The sequence below is a fragment of the Hibiscus syriacus genome, unplaced genomic scaffold, assembly GCF_006381635.1.
Source record: "Hibiscus syriacus cultivar Baekdansim isolate YM2019G1 unplaced genomic scaffold, ASM638163v2 tig00001713_pilon, whole genome shotgun sequence".
In the NCBI taxonomy this organism is placed as follows: domain Eukaryota; kingdom Viridiplantae; phylum Streptophyta; class Magnoliopsida; order Malvales; family Malvaceae; genus Hibiscus; species Hibiscus syriacus.
Genome location: NW_024061883.1, coordinates 912,711 through 935,050, shown reverse-complemented (window position 1 = coordinate 935,050; position 22,340 = coordinate 912,711).

Here is a 22,340-nt window from a genome sequence, read left to right as displayed (position 1 = left end):
TATCAAAGATTGACAAGTAAAGAATTAATGGTTTGTCTGAGACCGGTGGTATTAAGACCTGAGTATTCAAAAATATCCCTTTATTGCTTTAAAAGCTCATTGACAATCATCGTTCCATACCCCTAGGTTATTTTTATAGAGAACACTTCTTAGTTAATTGTGAAATAAACTGGGTGATATAGTTTAATCTTTCTAGGAATCCTCGAACTTCTTTTTATGTTTACGGGGGAGGTAAATTCTGAATAGCTTTGACTTTGTCTGGACTACTTCAATCCATTTTTTGCTTACTACAAACCCCAAGAGTTTCCCATACGTTACCCCGGAGGTACAATTGCCTGGATTGAGTTTTAGCTGGCACTTCCTTGATCTTTTGAAGAGTTTCCTTAGATTCTCTACACGTTCTTCCTATGATTTGTTCTTAACAATCATATCGTCAATATACAACTCTATTTATTTATGCATTATGTCGTGGAAAAGTGTTACCATGGCTCTTTGGTAGGTTGCCCCTCTATTCTTTAGCCCAAATGGTATCACCTTGTAGCAAAACATACCCCACACGGTGACAAATGTAGTCTTTTTCATATCTTTCGGATGCATCTTTATTTGATTGTATCTCGAAAATCCATCCATGAATAAAAATATAGAGTTTCCGATAGTATTGTCCACCATGTTGTCTATGTGTAGAAAAGGGAAATTATCTTTCGAGCTCGCCCTATTAAGATCTCTGTAGTCAACACATATGCGAACGTTTCCATCTTTCTTAGGTACTGGAAAAATGTTTGCTACCTATTCCGGATACTTGGATACTTTCAGGAACCCATTATCGAATGCTTTTTTACTTCTTTAATTTTTAAAAGCATTTTGGGTCGCATCCTTCTGAGCTTTTATTGTACCGGCTTACATTCTGGCTTTATCGGTAATTTATGCCCCACTAACTCAATATCTAAACCTGGCATGTCCTTATATGACAAAGCAAACACATATTTGTACTCTTGAAGCAACTCAATCAGACTTTGTCGTTCATTAGAAGATAGAGTGGTGCCAACCTTTATCTCTTTCTTATTTTCCTCTAATCCCAAATTCAAATTTTCAATGGGCTCTTCATGAGGCATAATTTGTTTATCTTCTCTCTCTACTATTTTTAGCAGTTCAGAATGTAAGTCACATTCTTCGTCATTATCATAACCCTCGACTTCCCCTAACATATAGGCTGCTCAAAATCTATCTCCGTGACAGAGTCATCAATATTCATACTATTGATACCTGAGGTCATAAAAGAATAACAAACGATAGGATATATATATACACACATACAGGAGAAAACTATCACATATCAAAATATAATGAATAATAATATATAATAAATAAAGAATGAAAAAATATGCGTGGGAGAATGTTTGCCACTTTGTGAATTGATAGGAATGCATCTTTCATTAAATATTTTAAAAAACAAATAGATTAACCCTTTATAAAAGACCACATATTACTCTGGGTTTTAGACAATAGGGAAAGTTTTTGAGCATTACTCTAGAAAAGTTTTGTAAATAAAAGGTAATTCTTCTGCAGTCCAATTATTTAGCACAAAGCATGGTGGTGCTAGATAGATCCCCATAGCTCTTCCTTCTTCAATCTCATCCTCTGAAATCACATTGATGCCTAAATCCCTTAAGGCATTCTCATCAACTGTCTCTTTAGATGACCGACCACCCTGAAACATATGGCCCCCGGATATGAAAGTATCATATAATGGATGAAAGTCAAAGGCTCTCACTTAATATCATCCCCGAGTAGTCTTGATTTCCTCATTTCCTGGCTCTTCTGAATACCTATCAGCTTTCCTTACAGGTTGAGTGGTATCTCAGGCCAAAACGGTCTATCTTGATGATGGGAAAAAATGGACTGACGGATCCCTATAGGTGGCACCCCAGCCCTCTTCCAACCTTGGCTCCCCTTTTTAGAGTCATTTTCAGTCCCATTCTGGTACAACTGGACAGCCTGGGCTTTCATTTTTTCTTCTCCTTAAACACGAATGTGGTATTAACAAACTCTAGGGATTTGAAAGAGCACTCTACAGCTTCTTCCTCCACTTTGACGTATGGAACTGTAATATCCCAAGCATTCGGTCGGTGGTTAAAATGTAAGAATTTTAAACTTAGTGGTTGAATTAGAATAATTTAATAAATTTAAGGATTTAATGTGGAAATTTCTATTAGGATTTGATATTAATTTGGGTTAAGGGGAAGGGTATTATGCTCTTTTCACTTGAAAGATTTTATCTTCTCTCTTTTTAAGGAATGTAACACATGGAATAAGGGAAAAGTCTGGAAACATTTTTCTCTTCTTTCTCCTTGTCGTGGAATGCCATTGAAAAGGTAAGTTCCCATGATTTTTGGTTGGTTTCTAAATATTTAAGTTGGTGTTGGTAGCTTGGGTGTTATAAAGGTTAAGGAAGCTTATAATAGATTAAAACAACAAGATCAAATTAGAGATGAATTGATAAAATAGGTTTAGAAATGAAATTTTGATATAGAGTAGTTTTTGAAGTTCTATTGAGATATTTGACTTGTCAATGATCTAACTTAAGAGTGTTAAAAATGATTAAGAACATGTTTGAAATTTTGGAAACATTTTTCTCTTCTTTCTCCTTACCGTTGAATGCCATTGCAAAGGTAAGTTCCCATGATTTTTGGTTGGTTTCTAAATATTTAAGTTGGTGTTGGTAGCTTGGGTATTATAAATCTTAAGGAAGCTTGTAATAGATTAAAACAACAAGATAAGAAAATTAGAGATGAATTGATAAAATAGGTTTAGAAATGAAATTTTGATATAGAGTAGTTTTTGAAGTTCTATTGAGATATTTGACTTGTCAATGATCTAACTTAAGAGTTAGGAGTGTTAAAAACGATTAAGAACATGCTTGAAATTTTGGTATAATTTTGAGATTCAAGTGTTCAAACAGGATTTTGGATAATTAGGAGTAATAAAGGAAGTCAAGTTAGTGTGGATGTATAAGGGTGAGTTTAAAGGCTTAAGATGTGATAAAAATAAAAGCTTTAGGAAGATTTTGGGTGATTTTCGAAGTGAAAATAGTCATTCTCTACTTCGAGTATCGGTACCGTTAGAACAGTATCGATACTTCAAGGGTTAAATCTATGTATTTCTTAAGGGTAGTATCTATACCAGTTGAAGAAGATATCAATACTGAGTTGGTAGTATCGATACCATAGGGATGCTATCGATAGCATTTTTAAGATGCAATTATAGAATGCCAGAAAGATATCGATACCTTGAGGAGGTATTGATATAAGTTATTTTGATTGGATATAAGTAATTCGATGTGCGATATTGATTTTCGATTATTTTGTGTAGTTGTTGAATGTATTTAACTTCCGGTCAGCTCGACATATTAAGTATCGATTTGAAAGGGTTAAGGATTTTACTTAGAACTTCAGTGAGTGCAACTTCTCGGTTTGGTAACAGAATTGAGGAAGGCTTACGATAAGCCAACCTCAATGTTTTCAATCGAAAACTTTATAATTTCTTTTATGTTATATTACAATGTTTTATTCAATTTATATTATATAATCCATGTTTTATGATTAAATGATTATGGAAACGTGAACTTTGAACAAGTGTATGTGAAAAGACATTATGTGAAAGTAACTATGTGAATAAGAGACACTTCAAATAATGATTGAACATAATTATGTAATTAATAGCCCAAAGTAAAGGTACGAGGATTAAAGGTATAGTTAGCACGCTAAGAGTCAAGGGTTTTATGTGGTCTTCCGGGATAATTATGTGGCTCTTCGGGACAAATATGTGGCACTTCGGTGCAAACCTATGTGGTCATTCGGGTCAATTATGTGGCACTTAGATGCAAATTATGAGTTGTGGTGGAAACATTAGTGCACAACCTCATATTACTCAAATACCTAGAGTTCTCAGTAGTATACATTGGGCATTTGAAACCAAGCTAAATAAAGTGAAAAATATACATAAGTATACCTTTGTGATATGGAAAATAAGTTGAAATTCTTTATAAAATATTTTGATTATTAAGATTAGCACTCTTAGTATTTTCTTCACTAAGTCATCGACTTAGCGTGTGATTTTCTCATGCATAGGTTTGAAGAAAGCAGAAGACTGAGTTGTCGAGGATAGCATACCACTTTAAGATCAGATCAGGACAAATTAAATGTAGGTTTTTGTGTTAATTTTGTAAACTGTTGGCATGTATTATTCGTTTAATTTGAAATGCTCTGATCGATTTTCTAAACTCCTATATTTTGTATTTATGAAAACTATCAAGCTTTTGTAAATATGAATGTGAAATGATTATATTATTTAAGTTAAGGTTTATACCTTTTTATCTTGATCAAGAATTTTTAATTTGTTATTATTTGTAAATTACATATGTTTTGAAAAGTTAATGTGACACCTCCTATTCGTATTCGGGTCGAGTACGGGTTAGGGCTTTTACATTTAATGGTATTGGAGCTATGGTTTAATTGGTTTTAAGTTTGAAATAAATTTGTTTTTGTTTTAAAAAGTATACATGCCAACTATTAATTAAGTTTTTCTGATCTGATAAGGTGATTAGTATGTTATCCTTGCTAATACATTAGTAAATTGATATTAATAGATGTCAAACTTTGAGGGCTCCCAAAGTGATGCGGGAGATCGAATGGAAGAGAGTAGTAACTCACCTGCCCCGAGTTGGTAGTGTGAGGAACAGGCACAGCCGGGAGTGCCTGTGCAAGATCAAGGGATATTCTTTCAGACGTTGGATGCGATCCTGACACGTTTCCAACCGTCTGCTCCCTCAGTCCTTAATATGAATGTTCCTAAGGAGCTGAGAAGCTTAGGAGCACCAGAATTTAGAGGATAAGCTGAGGAAGGCCCAGTTGTTGCCGATATGTGGCTTCATGACTTGAAGATAGTGCTAAAGAATCTTCATTGTTCTGAAATAGAGAAATGGGATGGTGTAATTTCGTTATTAAGAGGACAAGCCAGAATTTGGTGGTCTAATGTGACAATGAGAGTGGCAAGACAGTATGTTACATTGTCATTCTTTCTGGAAAATTTTAAGAACAAATACATAAGGGATCAGTTCATCAGACAAACGAATCAAGAATTTATGAGTTTAAAGAGAGAGAATCGCACGGTGTATGAGTTCGAGTGTGAATTTCACAAGTTGAGTCGATTTGCTGCCAAGTTGGTCCCTACAGAGAATGAAACTTGTGAATTGTTTGTAGAGGGTTTATGACCCCGATTAAAAGAGTTATTGGCACTCAACCTCTCTTCCTTTCAAGAAGTGGTGAACCAAGCTAAAACTTTGGAGCAAGCTCAAAATGAAAGGTTTTCGGAGCAAAGGACGTAATAGAATAAGAGATCCGGTGCGTCATCCAGTGTTTCTCAATCAAAGAAGAGTAGAGGTTCAAGTTCTCGACCTCAGACTAGAGCAGAATCTGCAACATCCTCAGGTAGATGATCAAATCTAGGAATAGCAATATAAACTTATTCTGTGGAATCCGGAGTGGACAAGCTGAAATAATGTCAGCACTATGGGAAAAACCATAGTGGAGTTTGCATAAGGATCTCTAGAGCCTGTTTTAAATGTGGAGAGACAGGGCATTTATTTGATATTGCCCATTGATGACGCGAGAGCCTAACTAAACAGAAAGATCTACTTCTGCTCCATTGAGAGGTAGAGGTCGAAGAAGAGGAAGGAATCAATCTGAGTCGATCACTTAACCTGAAGTACGCTCTACCATACGGGTGTACAATATGAAGACCAGTGAAGATTGTGATGATCCTAAAATCATTGCATGTACTTTTCAGATAGTTGGTAAATATGTTTTAGTTTTGATTGATCCGGGATCGAATTATTCTTATGTGACTAATAAATTGGTTAAAGAGTTGAGCATTCTGTTAAAATCTATTCGTAGTGAGGTGATTGTGATGAATCCTTTAGGACACAGTGCTTGGGTGAGACAAATCTGTCGAGGGTGTCCCATATGGATTCAGGGATTTCCCTGTTAATCTAATGGAATTTCCCTTTGATAAATTTGAGGTTACCCTTGGTATGGATTAACTTTACCATTATCATGCCAACGTGGATTGTCGACTTAAGCGAGTTATGTTAACAAGTAATGATGGAACAGAAGTTAGTGTGGTCGCTAAAAGAATCAATCCTTTAGCTAATGTCATATCGTTGTTGTCGACTCAGAAGTTAATGTTGCAAGGAAGCCAAGCGTACATTGCTAATGTAATTTATATGAGAGCCAAAGAAAAGAAGCTTGAAGATATTCCGACATTCAGAGAGTTTCTAGAAGTATTTTCAGATAAATTACCTGGTTTACCTCCAAATAGGGAGGTTGAGTTTCAGATTGAAGTGATGTCATAATCAACACCGATTTCAGTGGATCCTTATAGGATGGCCCTGAAGGAGTTGAAAGAGTTAAAGATTCAGTTACATGAAGTTTTAGATAAAGGATTTATTAGACCTAGTGTGTCACCTTGGGGTGCTCCAGTGTTATTCGTAAAGAAGAAATATGGTTTGATGCGCCTTTGTATCGATTATCGACAGCTTAACAAGGTGACTATAAAGAACAAGTATCATCTTCCAAGGATCGACAATTTATTTGATCAACTCAATGGAGCTACAGTTTTTTCAAAGATAGATTTGTGTTTTGGTTATCATCAGTTGAAGATACAAGAAAAAGATGTTCCAAAAACGACGTTTATGGACTTGATGAATAGAATTTTCAATCGTACCTTGATCAGTTCATGGTTGTTTTTATTAATGACATCTTGGTGTATTATAAGTCAAGGGAGGAGCATGATGATCATCTTCGTGTGGTTCTCCAAACGTTGCGAGACAAGAAGCTTTATGCAAAGTTCTCTAAGTATGAGTTTTGGTTATTTGAAGTGACATTTTTAGGACATGTTGTTTCTGTCGAGGGAATTCGGATAGATCCTCAGAAAGTTAAAGCTTTGTTATAATGGGAGATTCCAAAGAATATATCGGAAGTTTGAAGTTTATTGGGTCTCGCAGGTTATTATCGAAGGTTTGTCAAAAACTTTTCGATGATATCTCTACCTCTAACCAAATTTTTAAGAAAATTTATGCATTTTGAATGGACTCCTGATTTTCAAAAAAGCTTTGAAGTATTGAAGAAAGTTCTGACGGAAGCTCCGATGTTGGTGCAACCATAATCAAACAAGGATTTCATGATTTTCAATGACGTTTCCCATAATGGTTTGGGATGTGTATTAATGTAAGATGATAAGGTAGTTTTTTATGCTTCAAGATAGCTTAAACGCATGAAAAGAATTATCCGACTCATGACCTGGAGCTAGCAGTTGTGGTCTTTGCATTGAAAATTTGGCGGCATTATTTGTATGGTGAGCGTTGCTACATATTCACCGATCATAAAAGTTTGAAGTATTTGTTAACGCAAAAGGAGTTAAATTTGAGGCAAATAAGATGGATGGAGTTACTTAAGGATTATGATGCAATCATCGATTATTATCCCGGGAAAGCCAACGTAGTAGCAGACATTCTTAGTCGCAAGACTTTTACCGCTTTGCGTGGTTTGGATGCTCGAATAGTGTTAAAAGAAATTGGTGCATTGATGGTTGACTTAATGTTGAAGACATTATTGTTAGAATGGATTAAGGAGTTGCAAAGGAAAGATAATAAGTGTTTAGTTTGGTTTGGACAATTAGAAAAATGTGAACTCAAGGACTTCGATGTTAAGTTGAATGGGTGTTTACATTTTAAAAATCAAGTTTATGTTCCTGATGATGATGAGTTAAAAAGGGATATATTGTATGAAGCATATTGTAGTCCTTTATCGATGCACCCAGGAGGAAACAAGATGAATCAAGATGTGAAAGAACGTTTTTGGTGGCCAGGCATAAAAAGAGACATTACAAAATTTGTATCAAAGTTCTTAAATTGTCAACAAGTAAAGGCTGAACATCAAGTTCCTTCGGGATTATTGCAACCGATCTCAATTCATCATTGGAAATGAGAAAGAATTACAATGGATTTTGTGACAGGTTTGCCCTTATCATCGGGCAAAAAGGATTCAATTTAGGTAATTGTGGATCGGCTTACAAAGAATGCGCATTTCATTCCTGTGCAAACGGATTTCTCCTTGCAGAAATATGATGAATTGTATATCAAAGAGATAGTGCGACTGCATGGTGTTCCAATCTCAATAGTTTCTGATAGAGATCCCAGATTCACTTCGAGATTTTGGAAGTCTTTTCAAGGAGCTTTGGATACTCGATTAAATTTTAGCACTGCTTTTCATCCTCAGACTGATGGTCAATCAGAGCGAACAATTCACATTTTGGAGGATATGTAGAGAGCATGTGTGATTGGTTTTGTTGATCTTGGGAAACGTATTTTCCACTTGTGGAATTTGCCTATAATAACAGCTATCAATCTAGCATCAAGATGGCACTGTATGAAGCATTATATGGAAGGAAGTGTAGAATGCCACTCAATTGGTATGAATTAAGGGATCAGGAAGTCCACGGTCTTGATTTAATTAAAGAAGTGGAATAAAAGGTTCAAGTGATTCAACACAATTTGAAGGTGGCAGCAGACAGACAAAAGTCATACACCAATTTGAAAAGAAAAAAAATTGAATTTCAAGTAGGTGATAAGGTATTCTTGAAAGTATCACCTTGGAAGAAAGTACTTCGCTTTGGGTGTAAAGGAAAATTGAGTCCTAGATTCATTGGACCTTATGAAGTTCTGAAGAAAGTTGGACATGTAGCATATCAGTTAGCGTTGCCACAGAAGATGAAAAATATCCACAATGTTTTTCATGTATCTATGCTTCGGCGGTATTGATCAGATCCTGCCCACATCCTAACTCCAGATGAAATCAAAGTTCAATCTGACTTGACATATGAGGAAGAATCGGTACAGATTCTAGCTTTTGAGAACAAACAGTTATGGAATAAGACGATTCCACTAGTTAAGGTTCTTTGGAGAAATCATAAAGTAGAAGAAGCTACGTAGGAGCCTGAAGAATATATGAGGAAGCAATATCCCCACCTCTTTGTTTAGTGAAAATTCGAGGACAAATTTTCTTAAGTGGGAGATTTGTAACATCCCAATTATTGGGTCAATGGCTAAAATGTAAGAAGTTTAAACTCAGTGGTTGAATTAGAATAATTTGATAAATTTAAGTATTTATTGTGGAAATTTTGGTTAGGATTTGATATTAATTTTGGTTAAGTAGAAGGGCATTATGGTATTTTCACCTGAAAGATTTTATCTTCTCTCTTTTTAAGGAAGGTAACACGTGGAATAAGGGAAAAGTCTGGAAACATTTCTCTCTTCTTTCTCCTTGCCGTGGAATGCCATTGCAAAGGTAAGTTCCCATGATTTTTTATTGGTTTCTAAATATTTAAGTTGGTGTTGGTAGCTTGGGTGTTATAAAGCTTAAGGAAATATTGTAATAAATTAAAACAACAAGATGAGCAAATTAGAGATGAATTGGTCAAATGGGTTTAGAAATGAAATTTTGATATATAGTAGTTTTTGAAATTTTATTGAGATATTTGACTTGTCAATTATCTAACTTAAGAGTTAGGAGTGTTAGAAATGATTAAGAACATGTTTGAACTTTTGGTATGATTTTGAGATTCCAGTGTTCAAATGGGATTTTGGATAATTAAGAGTAATAAACGAAGTCAAGTTAGTGTGGATGTATAAGGGTGAGTTTAAAGGCTTAAGGTGAAAAAAATAAGAGATTTAGGAAATTTTGGGTGATTTTCGAAGTGAAAATAGCCATTCTGGGCTTCGAGTATCGGTACCGTTATAATAGTACTGATACTTCAAGGGTTAAATCTGTGTATTTCTTAAGAGTAGTATCGATACTAATTGAAGAGGGTATCGATACTGAGTTGGTAGTATCGATACCAGGGAATGGTATCGATACCCATTTTTAAGATGCAATTAAAGAATGCCAAAACAGTATCGGTACCTTGAGGAGGTATCGATACCCTTGAAGGGTAGTATCAGTACTGTAGAGATAGTACCGATACTTCTAGGCATAAAATGGAAAGTAAGAGTTTATTGCATCACACGTTATTTTGGTTGGATATAAGTAATTCGATATGTGATATTGATTTTTGATTGTTTTGTGTTGTTGTTGAACGTATTCAACTTCATGTCAGCTCGACATATTAGGTATTGATTCGAAAGGGTTATGGATTTTGCTTAGAACTTCAGTGAGGCAAAGGTGATTGCAACTTCTCGGTTTGGTAACATAATTAAGGAAGGCTTACGATAAGCCAACCTCGGTATTTTCGATCAAAAACTTTATAATTTCTTTTATGTTATATTACAATGTTTTATTCAATTTATATTATATAAACCATGTTTTATGATTAAATGATTATGGAAATGTGAACTTTGAACAAGTGTATGTGAATAGACTTTATATGAAAGTAACTATGTGAATAAGAGACACTTCGAATAATGATTAAACATAATTATGTGATTAATAGCCCAAAGTATATGTATGAGGATTAGAGGTATAGTTGGCATGCCAAGAGTCTAGGGTTTTATGTGGTCCTCCAGGATAATTATGTGGTCCTTTGGGACAAATATGTGGCACTTCGGTGCGACCCTATATGGCACTTTGGTGCAAACCTATATGGTACTTCAGGATAATTATGTGGCACTTCGGTGAAAATTACGAGCTGTGATGACAACATTAGTGCACAACCTCATAGTACTCAAATACCTAGAGTTCTCAGTAGTATACATTGGGCATTTGAAACCAATCTAAATAAAGTGAAATATATACATAAGTATACCTTTGTGGTATGGAAAATAAGTTGAAATTCTTTATAAAATATTTCAATTATTAAGATTAGTACTCTTCTTATTTGCCTAACAAGAGTCACCACTTTAGGGGTTACTCTCTCTGCCACACGAGTTTTTGGCATGATGACCAAAGGGCAGTTGTCATTGTATACTCCCTTGGACGAACCCTCGGAGCACAAATCTTTGCTTCCTCCTCCTTTGTTGTTTCTTGGTAAAATTACATTTCCTTGTTATATATCAGCCTTTGCACCAAGGCTCGGAACTCAGCACAATTCTGAATGGCATGACCCTCACAACTGTGGTATGGGCATGCACGTTTACTCCTATCAACCATGTTTGAGACCACCAAGCTTACCTTGATCATCTGCCTCCACATTCAATGCATGGGTGACTTCACCTCATTCACCTTGGTTATAATCTTCTTTCCTCTCTCCTCGATAATTGCATTGACACCTGCCCCTGCATGGTTCGATAGTGGGTTCTGAGCCACATTGGGTTGTTCACGGTCACCAAAGTTGATGACATTCCTCTGTCTTAATCTTTGTACAAACTTTTTAAAGGTAATGCAATTTTCTATTGAATACTCTAAAGCCTCTGCGTGATATTCACATTGGGCATTGGCGTCAAACCACTTTGGGTAGGGTGGTTGCATCGGTGAAGTGTGGTAAGGCGACAGTACATGTATATCATACAAGATCTAAAATAATTCTTTGTAGGTCATGGGGATCAGCTCAAATGGTAGTCTTTCCCTTTCTTGTATCGAATCTCTTGCCTCTTGTCTAGTAGAGTTCTGCATAGACGACCTAGTGGCTTGAGGTCGAGATACGGTAATATTGTTAGAGTCATACATCCTCACGTTATTGAGCTCATTATCCTTTCTTTTCGCTGGCAGCTTCCTGCTAGATTCTCCTCCATCAAGCTTCTCACTCTTGATCGCCATCTCAATCATTTTTCCCGTTGTGACCACATCGGCAAAACTCTTGGATGAATTTCCTATGAGGTGGCCAAAGAATGAAGCTTTTAGAGTGTTCACAAAGAGCATTTTTGTTTTTTCTTCCTCAAGCAGTGGATGAACCTATACAGCCACATCCCTCCACCTTTAGGCATATTGCCTGAAGCTTTCATTAGACCTCTTCTCCATGCTCTGCAACATGATTCGAGTAGGCCTCACATCTTTTACAGGCTTATATTGTTCCAAAAAATCTTTAGCCAAGTCCTTCCAAGATTTAATTTGAGCCCAACTCAACTGATTGTACCAACGGATGATTAATCCTCCCAGGCTCTCTTGAAAGTAGTGGATTAATAGTTGATCATCTCCCACATAGCTGATCATTTTTCTGTAGAACATAGTTATGTGTTCAGAAGGACATCTTGTGCCATCAAACTTTTTGAAATTCAGAATTTTAAACGTGGGTGGCAACACTAAATTAGGAACCAAACTTAACTTCTTGGCAACGAACCCACACATGTTAGCATCTTCATTCATATCTCAGATCTCATATTTTATTTATTTTCATTCCTCCTTAAATTGATTATTCTACTCTTTTTTTTCCTCTTCATCCAAATCTGGGACATCTTCAACAGGGTACGAATTTACAGAAGTGCGAGGTAAGTTTATGTGTATTCATCCTGGTTAAGCAGTTACTGCCTGTTGTGCCCTAACGTGTAGTGGTGTAAAGCCAGGGGGATATCAAGGTTCTTCAGATGAGCCAACAGTGGGAGCCTTTACACGATCAGCCCGTGGTTCGAAGCCTGGGGGATTCACATGTTCCTCGACGGCAGCACAGACAATAGGAGTCTCTTACCGACTTGTTTTTTCCTTGCAACATACTTGCCAGCCTTTCAATCATATCATTATGTGCATTCAACATTTTCTTTTGCGTCTTCTCTTGAGCTTTCTTGAAACTCTCTTGGATTTCCAGTTGAGTCCTCTCAATTTGGGCAATTTTTTCGTCCATTGCCTTTTTTTGAGTATGGTGCGGATGCTTAGAAGTGTTCAGTATTCTTCCATACAACCTTTTTATTAATATTGGTATTTTACTAGTGAACGTGAAAAATATGACTATTAATGAATAAAATGCAATGTGGAAAGTAAATGCAATGTTGATGCAATGTAAATGCAATTCAAGGTGTTGATTCTGGAACGATTCTTTAGAATGACTTTTTATATTAGAAATGAAGTTCGGTTACAAGACTTAAACATATCACAGATAAATATGAGGTATTTCTCATAATTGCTTGATGTGCCCCAGTAAATCTAAAATCCTCTAAGCTTCTTTAGTCTCAGGATCCAATCATTCACTTACAGCATCAGCTTCATGTGATAAGTCAGCCAAGTACTGAGCCACTCTTTGAGCATGCTACAGGTAGCTCGTGAAGAGGTCATGCCTTTGCTTAACTCTCCACTGAGCCTGTTCCCAACGATGGCACCGCTATATAACTCCTTCATAGGGGGATAATCGGCAGTTCACTTGCCCTTATCTGAAAATATAGAACCAAAGCTTTGAGTTCATTCACACGCTTCTTCAAGTTTTCAAATTTCGTACGGTTTGAACTGTTTTCTCGACTTCGGTACCATCACAAAGATGACTCTAAACTCAATATTCTACCCTTCAATTTCTCATTTTGGGCCCGTCTCTCTTGTAATTGTTGCTCTAGTGCACTCTTTTCTTTTGAAAGTAGCTTTGCCTGATGTCTACTTTGCTTAATCTCTTCACTGCTTTCCCTGAAATCTCTTTTTAAACTTGCCACTTCATGTCTCCATTCAGTAGGAGACTTACTTGAGCTAATGGCCATCTGAGCATTGACCATTCACTGGTAAGACAATTGGAGATCATCGAATTCCAATCTGAGTTGCTTCTTTACTTTTTTGATCCGGTCAGCTCGACCCTTTTGGATATCGATTTCTAAGCTTCTCTGGTACGACTCATCCTTCAATCTCTATAACATCTCCTTCTATTATTTTCTTTTGACCTCGAAATCAAGCCTGTCTTATTCTACCAGGGATTGTACTACTCTGAGATGTTCTTCCATAGGTTGAGTATTTTTAGGATTGACCATCGAGATATTATTATTGACTCTTTTGTTTTTTTCACTCCTCATACTCTTGGATAGCCTTAAGTCGAAGGTAAAGATATTTAATCTGCGAGTATGCTTCCATGCATTGGTAACTCCTTTGACTTTATTCTTGTATTGCACTCCTTTGAATATAAACTCAGACCCGAATAAATCCCAATTTATCGGAATGAACTGTCTCGACCCATACTACCTAGAAACCAGTAGCAGAGCATACCCTACAAAACCCCATATGTATGGTAATATAACCCAATCTCTTTCTCCACACCTATACAATATGTCTGAGAAAACGTTCCATGAAGCACGCCATAATATATCACTGTCTTGGATATCTTTGAAAATGACCATCTATATCTCTTTAGTGAAACCCCCAAGCCATTCTCGAGAAAGCAAATCCTTAATAGGTGAAAATCCTTCTAGAAATACTCGACCAGGCGCCCTCTCGACGTATTTGAAGTGACTGAGGATCCAGACTAGCAACAACGGTGCGCACCCTATGAAGTGTCCTTCTTTTTATCGTTTGTAAGAGTTTAAGGAATGGAATGTTTCTACTAAGATATCCATAATGGGATCCACCTGTCTATCCAGTCTCTCAAACACGTCAACCACTAATACATCAATGTTCCCTAGAACCTTCAAAAAAATGACTAGCCCATAAATACCCAAAGCAAACAGGTCAATCTTCTTTCTTCTGTCGCGAAGATGGTCGATCACTTCTCTAAGAGTGGTCCAGGTAATGTACTCGCTATCTCCCTTCTTTTTTGTGCCTATTACGACCTACTTTTCACTTATGTCGGTCATCAGAAGCAGTTTCTTATTGAATGAATGAGTATTTGGTGGCTTGGTGTACACCTTGTCTGCTTGGAATCTCGGACAACAAATCAAGGCATGGTATTCCTATATGGTAGGTGTCATGTCCACTCGACCAAAAGTAAAACAACTATAAGTGGGGTTCTAGAACTAGGCCAGAGCTTTGAATAGATTTTGGTCAATCGGAACATCTAAGAGATACGAGATGTCACCGTAGAGTTGATAAAACAACTTCTTATCGGATGTTTCCCACTTTCCCCAAATCTCTTTCAGCTCGCTCAGGTCATTTTAACGGACATTGATGTACATGTACCCAATCAGATCTGACATCTATCCAGGCTATAAATTGTCTTCGTTCCTTAGTTGTGACTGCTCAGAGCATCTAAGAACGTCTGCATTATCTTCTACCTCTTTTTGAATCCTTCGTTCCATATTACTAGCCTTCTATATGGACATCAGTCACGGATCAACAACAATGGGATGAATAGTGCAATGCAAAATGAGAACAAAATAAAACAAAAAGATAAGAGAAAATTAGTCAATAATCATAAAGGAAGTAATCAGACATAATATACTTTGTTAATAAAAAACGTACCCCACATGTTGGCTACCTAATCATGTTTTTTGAGATCCTACCCAAACAGGATTTCTACCCACATGCTTTGTTTATAGAAAATCCTAAACTCATGACATCTAGTTCCCATGCTTATTATAAAAAATAATCCTAACCGCATGATCTCTAGTTCGCATACATTTATTTGGGAATCAAAATTACATTACAAAAATTAAAAGGCTTAAAAAGGTTTTTCCTTGTGTACCCTCCTCACGAGATTCTTATGATCTGGATAAGGCTCTATCTGGGTTCTAAGTTTACTACATGTTGGGTTCGATTCTAGAGTAAGAGGTCCTCGAATTGTCCTTATCGATGCCCTCTTGGACTGCTGAACCGTCAATCTTGGCCCATCACAGGCTTTCAAATCGAGTTCATTTCGAGGGGACACACCTCTATATGTCCATACGAAGGTTGAAACCCTCACGAGGAACATAAGGCGTGAGCCCCATGGGCGTTTCACTATCCCGTACGAAGGTGAAAACCACACGAGGTAGTAGCTTCTCACTCCTACTTAAATAGGGCGGAGAGGGGTTTTAGCCCATGTTATGCAAATATGGTTGTGCAGTGTGTGAGGAAAAGCGAAAACAAAGCAAACAACATCAAACATAAAACTCAAAACCCTGAAAATTATTTTCTCTAAGAACGTTAGCAAACAGTTCAGTACAACTATTTAGTGGTTAATCAAATTACAAGTGAAAATTTTATTCAAACCACACAAAGGGTCAAAAATAAAATTATAGCGAGCTTGTAATTTTCATTTGCAAAGACAATTAATTAGTTGACTAATGGCATGACTCTCTAAAAAATTCCCAACCAGAGTCGTCAAGTTGTCAAAACAGTTTTTCGAAAAGGGAAAATAGAAATAATTTTTTATGATCGGTTAATGATAAATTATGGTTTGAGGAGTCACCACCAATCTTTGATTAGGATGTGATTGGGCACCCAAAAATGTATTTGTCATTTTAATAAAATATTAATTTTAATTAAAACAACAAACTTGCAGTTTGCGTTACAAAATTCGAGTTCGGGAATCGGTTACGTGTGGGGAATGATTAGCACCCCACACAACGCCCTAAATCAATATATATTCAATTAATTAGTTGTATTGGCGATGAAATTTACGAGTTCGAGTCTAATTTAATTTAAGATTCCCTAAAAATAATATTCTTTGAATTTTTGGACGAAACATAATAATATTTAATTATTTCCTATCGAAAAGAATCGATCTCTCATACCTTAAAGCAATCGATTCTTACTTCAATCGAAATAAAGAAATATTAAAACTTCATTCTAAAGTTCATTAATAATTCAAAATAACAACACCCGAAATAATTTTAAGAGAGAAAACGATGATATTTAATTATTTCCAATCGATAATAAATGACCTCTCATACCTTAAAACAATTATTTATTACTCCAATTGAAATGAAGAGATATCACTATTCCATCTTAAATTTAATATTGATTCGAGCGAAAACGATAATATATAATGATTTCCAATCAAGAATAAATGATCTCTCATACCTTTAAGAAGTCATTTATTGCTCCAATCAAAATCAAGATGTATCACTATTCTATCTTAAAAATCAATATTAATTTGAGAGAAAATGGTGATATTGAATTATTTCCAATCGAGAATAAATGATCTCTCATGCCCTAAAGCAGTCATTTATTACTCCAACTGAAATGAAAAGATATTACTATTCCCATTATCGATTCGAATGTTCTTATTTTGAAAACCCATTTGAAAATACATTCAAAAATAAAGAAAATTAAAAGCATATCAAGCAAGTATAATTAATTATTTATTTTACCAATATTTAATGATAATAATGATGTTCAATTATTTAAATATCTTGAGACGAGACCTTAGAATCGATCTAACAGTCTTTTCTCAATGAATTTAATTAAAAGAACATGATCTTTTTTCCAATCCCCAAATTTTAAAATAAATTTGATTTAATTCATGTCATTAAATGGGATATACTTTCGTTTTAAAATTATCAAAAGTAACTTTCTTATACGTTAAAACAATCACTTTATGACAATATTAAAATGAACGAATATTACCCTTAGTCAATTTATTTCTATTCGACATAAATATACAGGGGTTAAACAACAAATAACCATAAAAATATATAACATGCATAAAAGTGGATAAATTACAAAAAAAATCCTTAAAGGTGACTGACAAGCAAAAACACGATAAAGTTTTGGGAACTAAACAGAAATTAAACAAAAATATTCAAAGCATAAACATAAATGGGTAAATTATAAAAACAGTCCCTACAAGTGATTATTTTGCAAAAACATGCTAAAAGTCAGGGGGCCTAAACATGATTTCCCCCGAAACTTCTATATATACAACTTTTTTTCATTTGCAACCGAATTTAAAAAAACCTTTAGCTCTCTCTTCTCTCTTTCTTTATTCTACCAGCCTACTCTTCGTCGCTCTTCTCCGCCCCCAGCCACCAGCCGGTCGCCGTTCCAGCCGACGCACACGGTGGCCAGAGTTCCCAAACTGACCTAAAAATAGCCTAAAACACTCTCCTCACCCTCTTAAACCTAGATCTAAGACTTAAACTACCTAAAACGCTCCTAAATGACCCAAAAGGACCCCGACTTTTTGGTTCCCACGAGCTCCGACAGTTGCGAACACCTTCCCACAACTCAGGTACTTTTCTTATATCTATCCCTCTTCTCTCTGGTTTTGGTTACATGCAAGCTTGGTTGTTTTCCTTTTTTATTATTATTACTTTACTTCTACTCTTGAATTTTTTTGCTTTTTATTGGTTTTTCAAACCAAAAAGGGAAACCCTCTTTATATTTCCATTTGAGGTTTATATAACTTGTTTTTATAGATATTTTATCATTTAAAATACAATGATTATGGATTTGTGTGTGGGTTTGTGTTGGGGTTGCTTGTGTGTTGATTTGGGTGGTCTGACAGTGCAGAGGCTTCGGTTGGTGGAAGCATCGGTAGTCAAAGATTAGTGGAAACGAACAGTAGAAAAGGCTTGATCTGGACTATTGGATGGGTTCAGATCGTGTGGCTGAGATGAGTTACAGCTTGAGCTAAGGGTAAAACCCTAGCTGGTGACTAATCTAGGTCGTTGGATCTCTCCAGATACAACGGTTGGGATGATGCAACGCTAGGCAATGAGGCGAGAAACCCTAGCAGACTAGGCTTCCAAGCGGGCTTCACTCTTGCTGATGAGCTTCGGGTTTAGGTTGGATTGGGGGTTTTGTTGTACTGGGTCAGGCTATTTTTGGGGCCTGGTTTGGTCTATTTTGGGTTTTGTAAAGCCTGAGATAAAAAAATTATTAATAATAATAATAATATAAAAATATTGGGACGAAAACCGCTATCAACACCGATATAATGATAATAGGCGTATATACCAACTATCAATACTTTATATATAGGTATTGATACTTTTAGTACAATATGCTTCTCAACAATTTACACACAAAATGTATCGATACATATGTATAAAGCATCGATACTCAGAATTTCAAAACCGATTACTTTAAAGTAATAGGTAAATTTACAATGTAGACCGTAAAAGTTTATCGGTATATTGATAATAAGCGTATACCAATATCGATACTTTCTATATAGGTATTGATACTTTTATTCCAATATGATTCTCTCGCAAAATGTATTGATACACATATATAAAGTATCGATACTTATAATTTCGAAACCTATTACTTTATAGTAATAGGATAATTTACAATGTAAATGGTAAAAATCTACCAGTATAATGATAATTAAAGTATCGATACGTGGAATTTCGAAACCTATTACTTTAAAGTAATAGGTAAATTAACAATGTACACGGTAAACGTTTCTACGAGTATAATGAAAATATACATAAATGTACAAGTATTGATACTATCATATAAGTATTGATTATTATAATTTTGAAACCTATTACTTTAAATTAATAGGTAAATTAACAATGTACAAGGTAATATATTGATAATGTTGAGTTAATCAATTGATGGAATCGGCCAAGAGGGGGGTGAATTGGCAATTAAAATTTTGGTGGAAGCTTTTGCAGAAAATTGAAAGTAATTGCACAACGATTTAGAGTGGTTCGACTTTCTCAACCAAAGTCTACGTCCACTACCTTAGCTATCCACACTAAGGATTTTCCAACAAATTCACTAATTTGTTCTTTCTTTTGAGGCCAAAGAGATAACCTTACAACTCCCTCAAGAATATACCCCAATTCTTGAGAACACTCTTTCTCAAAGAGAAGATTACAAATTTGTAAACTTACATGGAAATCCTCACAAGGTAGATTGTTTGCACAATTCTAGAACAAAGAAAATAACACTCAAAAATGAATACAATTGAGTACAAGTAGTGTTCTTTGAAAGCAAAATGAATATTGAATGAAAAATAGGCTTGAAATGCTCAAACTTGAGGTTTGATGCTTTCTCTTTGATTCTCTCTTAATTCTTGATTCTTGTTGTTTCTTAATTTTTATCAATGGCTTCTAAGCATGTTTAAATACTTCTTCAATTGATTCTGAACATTGGGGATGATTAGTGGAGTCAATAGAGTCGTTTAAGTGTGAAAACAATTAATAAAATCAGTTGAGAGCGTCAGTGCATCGATGCATATACAAGGTGCATCGATGCATCAAGTGTAAAATTCAAATATTTTGACCGTTGGAACACTTAGTACATCGGTGCACTAAGTGCGCAACGATGCATAAAATGCATTCAATGTTTTGAATAAGCCTAAGTGCATCGATGCATGGTGTGTGCATCGATGCATAAAATGCAATCGATGTTTTCATTAAAACCTGAGTGCATCGATGCATGGATTGGTGCATCGGTGCATTCCTTTGAAAAATTGATTTTAGGCTTGATTTTGGTTTAAAATACTTTGTGAAAATTGTTTCAAAAATATATTAAGTATAAAACACAATTTTACACATTTAGTAAGGTTTGAAATTGATCTTGAAAGACTTGGAGTAATAATTTGATATTCGATTAATTGAATCAAATATACATATAAAAATCTTTGTAAAATCTAAAAATTCATTTATACTTAGTTTGTTATATCGAAACATCAAAATATTTTCAACAATCTCCCCCTTTTTTGATATAACAAAACACTTGAGTAATTTTAAGATTTGTTTTAAAATTTTATTTTTGAAATCAATTTGAAAAGTTGAAAATTACATTACTCTCTATGATACATCTTCTCCCCCTTTTTGTTAAATCAAAAAGACTATAAAAAATTTAGCCAATTTATTTAATAATAAGATTAAGCTGCTAAGATCACAATCAAAAGAGAGATTAGCCATTAGTTTCATAATCAATATTCATATCGAATGTGAAATGGTAAATTGGTCATATATGTCTAATGATACAAAAAATAAGAAAATTCAAACCAAACTAAATATATATGTATTAAGTTCTTATAGCCAAAACAACCAAAACATTAATCCAAACATTCAATCATCCAAAATAAACAATCCAGAAACATCAAAATCAATCCAAGTTTTAAATCCAAGAAAGCATAACAAGGAAAAATATACTCCATCGGAGGATCGGGATGAGGAGGAAATCGTGCTTGCATCTTAAGAGAGAGAGCATCCATACGTGCAAGCATCTGCCGTTGAAACTCCATTTGTTGAGCTTCCAAAGTATCTAATCGATGATTCACCGCTTCGTTGTTAGTAGTCAAATGTGATTCGATGAAAGAAAATATAGATCAAATGTCTCAAAAAAAGAACGAAAATATGGAGGCACTTGATCCTCTTGTGGTGTCGGCGCATTGTCGGGATTGTCAATGTCTTGAAATAATCCTTGAAGCTCAGGATCATCATCTGCAGTCGATGCTAGAGGAGGAGGAGGAGGAGGACAAGAAGAGCTAGGAGCAGGAGGTGCTCGTGAAGAACTCGCTCCCCGGAGTTTGCTTAGAGGGTCGATAAACCGATTGACCAGTTTCCTCGTCTTGTTTCTAATCAACTTTCTTCAATGAGGTGAGATTGATTTGGTTTTGAAGAGGAATGGGATTTTCAAGAGAGACGTTAAGACCGAGTTTGATAAAAAGATTACTAAGAAGACATCCATAAACTAATGTTTTGACATGTTTTGAAGGAATAATGTTTATGGTATCCACTAGCTCACTAAATATAATGTGTGGCAAATTTATTTTGTTCTTATTCTTGATACAGTGCATCCACCATAAATCCTTAATACGAAGAGTGGAGTACCTACCTCCGGATGGTCTAAACCACCAAGAGATCATCAAATGAAGTAGAGTACTAACACTAGCATTTGGAACATAGAGATATTCCACAGTTTCTTTCTCATTATATAAACCATCATCATCTTGACCAAAATGTGAAGCTATCATCTCGGAGTCAATATTAATATATTTTCCTAAAAGGTAGGATCTGATTGCTATGGTCCCACATTGAGTCTGGTTTTGAATACATGCCGCATTAGGGTAGAAAATGTGGACTAACTGATGATAGACGACATGTTTTAGGTGAAACAGTTTATCAAACTTCCATGTTTTGAGAATCGGAAGGTATTCGAAGTCAATATCAATCATGGCTTGAACAGAATGAATACACTCTTCTTGGATTCTATAAGATTGGAAAGAATTCATGTACCTATGGTACAATTCTTCTCTACGAAGTTCAGGCATATTAAAACAGGATCCTATAAGATTTGTAGGTTGAGGAGGAATGGGATTAGGAGTTCGGGTAGAATGCCTAGAAGAGGTCCTAGGGCGTTTAGGATTTGACATGGTTTAAGGAATCAGAATAAGGAATGTAACCTGCAATTTGAAAAACACATGTATGCAATTTAATCAATCCCAAAACTCAATCAAATCCGCAATAATTCAAGGTTCTCTAAACAAAATCCTAATGGGCAAGGTTTCCAAAACTTATTTGAAAATAATTTTTGAAAAATCATAATAGGTATAGTTTTCATGAAAAA